Consider the following 6,294-nt stretch of genomic DNA (forward strand, 5'->3'; position numbering starts at 1 on the left):
AACATTTTCTTGCCTTGTGCCCTTTTATTCCACACGTGTAACACGTCACGTTGGCATCTTCATCTTTTCTGTTGCTAGCGTGCGTCTTGGTAGGGCATCGGCCTTGCCTTGCACGTCTTCATCACATTATCCGTAGATCTTGCCGTGTTCTTTTTCTCTGCCTCTTCATAGACCCGTAGTCTTCTTTTAAAGTCTGCGAATGCAAAGTTATCTTCGTTTTGTGTAATGTGGACGGCTAGCGGCTTAAAAGTCTGGTAGCCCGCCTAGTATCATGGCTACGGTCAGTCCATCACTCATGGTCTCGCCTGCATCTCTCAGAGCCGTAACGAGGTTCTCCGTCCTTATTATGTAGTCGATAACACTCTCGTTGTCCGCCATGCGTAGCTTCGTCAACGACGTATATAAATTTATTATCCGCGGCTTGCTTTACCCAGAATAATGTTCTTTCAGTATTCTCAGAGCCTTCCTGCCATCAATAGCGGCTTCATGTCTTATCAGCGATATGCTTTCATCATCTGTCAGTCTTATTAGCTCAGCATAGCAATCAGCATTCTTCCTCCTATCTTCAGCTAACTGTTCTTCCCTAGTGCCGGTGGGCTCGCGTAAAATAGTGTCTTTTAGCTTCAGAGTAAGCAGCCTAGGAATCTTGTTTCCCAAAGTTCATACTTATCTTCGGATCCGTCGAACAAAAAGCTGCGGTGCCAAGACTCCTGTTGCTCTGCTTGCCATTTTGCTGACGCTCTAATTTTACAGTGGCCTACTAGCTTGCTATACTTTTTCTTTGCTAAGCTAGCTTGTTAGCGTCATTGGCTAACACATAATACGTCACGTAAAACTTCTTTCGAGAATATAAACACAGATTAATAAACTCTGATGTAAATGCTCACTTATCTCCAAGCTGGTGCACATAGCCTGTAGAAGTTCCGTGTAATACTTCGCATTAAACTTCTTCCGGAATGCTAGCTTGTGTCCCAACTCTGCCTGGGCCAATCACCTGTTGAGCTGGGGTGCGCAATCTTCCTGTTGCGCATGGAGGATAAGCAAAGCCCGACTGCTTTCTCTCTGCCGTTTAACGTTAGGCATATTCATTCGGGCAAATACAGCAGGTCTTAGCTCTCTACCACCGACTCATACAACACACACTGTCGCACCCTTACAACACACACTGTTGCACACAGGGAACGTGGTGACGTCACATCCGAATGGACCATAAATACAATGAGTAAGGGCGCCATCAAAAAATAACACTTAACAGGCACCCTCACTGGATATTATAAAAATAGCCAGTGATTGCTGCAGAGTACTAAATCATAAATCGGAAAATAAAAAAAAACAATTTGCGTTTTCATGTTTTAATACTTAAGTGTGGAACAGAACAACTTTTAAGATTTTCTATAACATTTGAGATTTAATTTATTAACCTTGTGGCAGGAATGAGGAAAAACACAGGACACCAAGGCGAGGTTGATGTTTATTCCTCAACTCCAAAAACCAACTGCAGCAGGAACAACCCTGCACCGGCGAGTCCGGGAACGTAAACCACGCCCCCAGCTCACAGTCCGGCTGGGTGAGAGGCATAGCCCCTAGTGTCCGCCACACAGCCCCCCCCCCCCCCCCGAACACCCAGAAGGGACTCCTGGAAAGAAAATTAGTGTCTCACTGGAGGCTTAAGCAGCCTGCCATAACGGCTGCGCCGTCCCTCAGCCTAAACAGTAGGTGAAACACAGTCCAAAGCCGGCTGAGAAGCAGAACGCTGAACCCGTGAAGACACTGCCGGGGTCCTGGAAGGAGGACGACCCCGACGGGGAACCTGGGCCGGAAACACAACTTCGCCTGCCACCCTGTGCGCCGGTTTAAGCCTATCAAGCGTGACACGCTCCCTACGCCCACCCATATCTAGCACAAAACCCTTAGGACCCGTCTCAAGAACCCGAAATGGGCCATCGTATGGGGGTTGGAGGGGTGAGCGGTGAGCATCATGCCGTACAAAAACAAAACGAGCCGACATGAGCTCCGCAGGCACGAACGACCGCGGAAAACAGTGGTGAACGGGGCCTGGAACCCGAGTGCTGTCGGACAAAAAAGGATAAACGGCCGGACGGGGTCGAGGAGCGGAACTCCCAGGCAAAAATTCCCCAGGGACGCGGAGCGGCTGACCGAGCACCAGCTCAGCGGGTGACGCGTCGAGGTCCTCCTTAGGAGCCGAACGCAACCCGAGCATAACCCAAGGTAAACGATCCACCCAGTTACCATCCGAGAGCGCAGCGCACAGCGCCGCCTTGAGCGACCGGTGAAAACGTTCACACAACCCGTTAGCCTGAGGGTGATACGCGGTAGTGCGGTGTACCTGCACACCCAAGGCTCGCGCAAGTGCCGACCCGAGCTCTGACACTGAGGTGATATCTGACGGAGTGCCGGAACGGGCGACCCAGGAGGAAAGAAAAGCGCGTGCAACATCCGAGGATGTTGTGGAGGATAGAGGGACAGCCTCTGGCCACCTGGTGGTCCGATCTACCATCGTGAGCAGGTGCGTAAAACCCTGTGAAGAAGGTAGAGGGCCCACCAGGTCCACATGCACGTGGTCGAAACGTCTGGCCGGGATCGGAAACGGTTCGAGGGGCGATTTAGTGTGCTGGTGGACCTTAGCGCGCTGGCACGCTACACATGCAGCTGCCCACCCCTTGACGTCCTTGCGGAGGCCAGGCCAGACGAACTTGGAACCGACCAACTTCACCGACGCCCGAACTCCAGGGTGCGAGAGGGAGTGAATCGAATCGAAAACTCGACGGCGACAGGCCACTGGAACAACGGGGCGGGGACGGCCGGTGGAGACATCGCAGAGGAGGGCAGGACTGCCTTCCTGCATCACAGCGTCCTCTAGCTTGAGACCGGTACGCGTTGACCTAAGGGCAAGGACGTCCGGGTCGCTGGGCTGGTCGGCAGCCATAGCGGAGAAATCCACACCGAGGTGCACAGGACACACAAGCACACGCGACAGACAATCAGCAACAGGGTTGGACTTCCCGGCCACATGCTGAATGTCCGTTGTGAACTCGGAGATCGCCGCTAGGTAGCGCTGTTGACGAGCAGACCACGGCTCAGTCACCTGGGACATGGCAAAAGTCAGCGGCTTATGATCCACATAAGCCGTGAATGGGCGACCCTCCAGCAGGAAGCGGAAATGCCGGGTTGCAAGGTGCAGTGCCAGCAACTCCCGGTCAAAAACGCTGTACTTGCGCTCGCTATCCCGCAGTTTGCGGCTAAAAAATGCGAGTGGCTGCCACGCATTCGCCACACGCTGTTCAACCACAGCCCCCACGGCTATGTCAGACGCATCGGTTGTTAAAGCTATGGACGCCGTGGGTGTGGGATGGGCGAGGAGGGCAGCGTTAGCCAGGGCGCACTTAGCTCCGTCAAAGGCCAGGACCTGTTCGGGAGTCCAGTCGACAGGGTCGTTAGCCTTCTTAAGCCGCAGGGCTTCGTAAAGTGGCTGAAGGAGGTGGGCAGCGCGAGGGAGGAAACGGTTATAGAAATTCACCATTCCCAAGAATTCCTGCATGCCTTAACAGAGACTGGGCGGGGAAATTCCGCCACCGCTTGCACCTTAGAAGGCAACGGGACCGCGCCTTGCGGCGAAATGCGGTGACCCAAGAAGTCAATCACCGGCAGTCCAAACTGACACTTGGCCGGGTTGACTATCAGGCCGTGTTCGTCCAGACGACGGAAAACCTGTTTCAGGTGCGCCAGGTGCTCTTCAGCTGACGGACTGTGTTAGAAGACTAGACTAATACTTTGTGTCTATCTCTGCGCAGATGAAGTGGATTATTAAACCGTTATAAAGAATCGTACTGATTACCGAACTTCTGCTGGAGGGAAAAATGCAGCCTCCGTTTATTCGGTAGTTTTGGGAGAAGAAGAAAATGAACAGCGTCTCAGTGACGTAATCAATCCACGCATGTAAGCGCAACACCGCCCACTTGGGGACAAACAAAGTCGTAAACAAAATAATAGTACACAGTAACACATAGTCATACACATACACTGGTGTCATATCTCAACACTCCCACTTATGAATCATGAGCTTACTGTATACCTTTTCATATTCATAGAACAAAAAAACTTAGTATAACCCATACCACTCACATTTCACACACCAAACATTGCCTTAGCAAATGTCTTCAGTTTTACCTTGGATGCGGGCTTCGTCATTACATCCATCTGGTGTAAAATCAAGTCATATTGAGCCGCCTTCTGTAGAAGCACTCGAACACTTGTTAGGTTGGCTGTCGGCGAAAATGTCTCCCCATAATCCACCCCAGCTCTCTGGCTACATTCCTTTGCTACAAATCTAGCCTTGTACTTGTCGTGTCCGTCTATATCTGTCTTTATCGCACACACCCACCTTCCTCCCACTGTTTTCTTGCCCTCTGGCAATTTCGTAAGGGTGAATGTTTTGTTGTCTCTTAGAGACTCCATTTCCTCGTCCATTGCCCTGGACCACTTTTCTGATTCTGGCGATTCCATGGCCTCTTTAAAGGTCAGAGGGACACCGCACACTGCCCTGTATGCATAATCTATAGTAGTGAGTGAGCTGTCATCACTGTCACCGTGACTATAGTCAATCAGGTATCTCGGAGGGTTGCGTTCCCTTTGGGGGTACCTCCCACTGGCTGAGGCTTGTGACGTCACCCTTGGGTGCTCCTCGTCATCATCCTCGGGTGCTGACTGTGTACCGTCAGTCTGTACATTTTTCTGTACTCTAGGCTGAGTTGCAGCTGTCTCAACAGACTTTCTCTCTCTTACCCAGTCTTCTGGGTGCAGACCTGGTGTCTGAGTCTCATTTTCACTAGTTGCCTTGTGTACAAATTTAACTAGTCTGTGTTTCTGTACTTTCTCTTGGTCAGGGTAGTAGACTAGGTAGGCCGGGCTGTTCTTGTCGTGTCCTACAAAACGCCCCCTCTCACATCTAGAATCTAACTTTCCCTTGTCCTGCTGGTAAGCATAGCATTCTGTCCCGAATTTTTGCATTCTAGCCATGTTGCACTTTTTTCCTGTCATTGCCGTGTATGGCGTAGTGCCTGTGTGGTTGTTGAAGCATCTGTTTCTGGTGTGGGCTGCCTCCTGTACAGCATAATGCCAGAGGCTCTTTGGTAGACCACTATCTATTAGCATACACCTTGCCATCTCGAATAGTGTGCGTCCTTCTCTCTCTGCAACGCCATTTTGATGGGGAGAGTATGGGCAGGACGTCTCATGTCTTATTTTGTTTCGTCTCAACAGGGTTTGAAACTCCTTGCCTGTAAACTCAGTTCCATTATCCGACCTTATGCATTTCACTGTCCCATAGGGAGCTACATCTGCCAGGAATTTCTCGGTCGCTTGCACTGTGTCACTCTTTGTTTTTAAGAAATAAACACACACTGCCCCTGTGCACACATCTGTAAATGATTGCATGTACCTGAAATCATTAATGGACTCGTTTGCCACAGGACAGGCTAAATCAGTGTTTACCAACTCCAGTGGTGTCTTGGCTTTGTCTGTAGATTTCCTGTTCCTGTTTTGGGTAAACTTCCCTTCTATGCATACTGCACACTCTTTGTCAGGTTTACACACTTTACCCTTTATATGCATACCATCAGTGATATCCTGTAGCTTTATGATATCGTCATAGTTGCAGTGGCCCATTATCTCATGCCAAGTTTCTATATCATGGCTCACATGGCACTTTTCAACAACACATTAAGTTTGCAAATAGTACATTTTCCCCTGTACAAAAATGTCAAACCTGGTACCATCCGGTGACATCAGGGCATCTCTGCCCTCTTCGAAGAACACACTGGTTCCGTGTGCTGTCGCAGACTTCACAGAGAAGAGCTCTTGGGGGTACGATGGAATATATAGTGCGTTCCGCAGTGTCACTCTACACCGTCGCCCCTCACTGTCGAGCAGACATACCGTAGCATCTCCCCTGCCCTGCACCACACCAAAGGTGCGCTTACCGTCCGCCAGCTCCATGCAGTGTTTCTCTGGCTCGAACGAGCTGTCAAAGCTCTTGAACTTCTTCTTATCATTGACTATGTGGGAAGAAGCCCTACAGTCCACAATCATTCCTGGTTTGAACTGTTGCCGTCGTCCTGGTCCTGCTGAGCTGGTCTCTCCAGCCTGCACTCTGAAGATGTAGTTCTCTTCTTCCGCAGTATTCCCCGGTCCCTGACCTCGACCTGCTCCGTGACCGCCGCCGCCACCTTGCTCGCGTGCACATCTGGCTCCATCAGCGCGGTCCTTCTTCTTGCA

This window comes from Lampris incognitus, chromosome 2 (assembly GCF_029633865.1).
Source record: "Lampris incognitus isolate fLamInc1 chromosome 2, fLamInc1.hap2, whole genome shotgun sequence".
Taxonomy (NCBI): domain Eukaryota; kingdom Metazoa; phylum Chordata; class Actinopteri; order Lampriformes; family Lampridae; genus Lampris; species Lampris incognitus.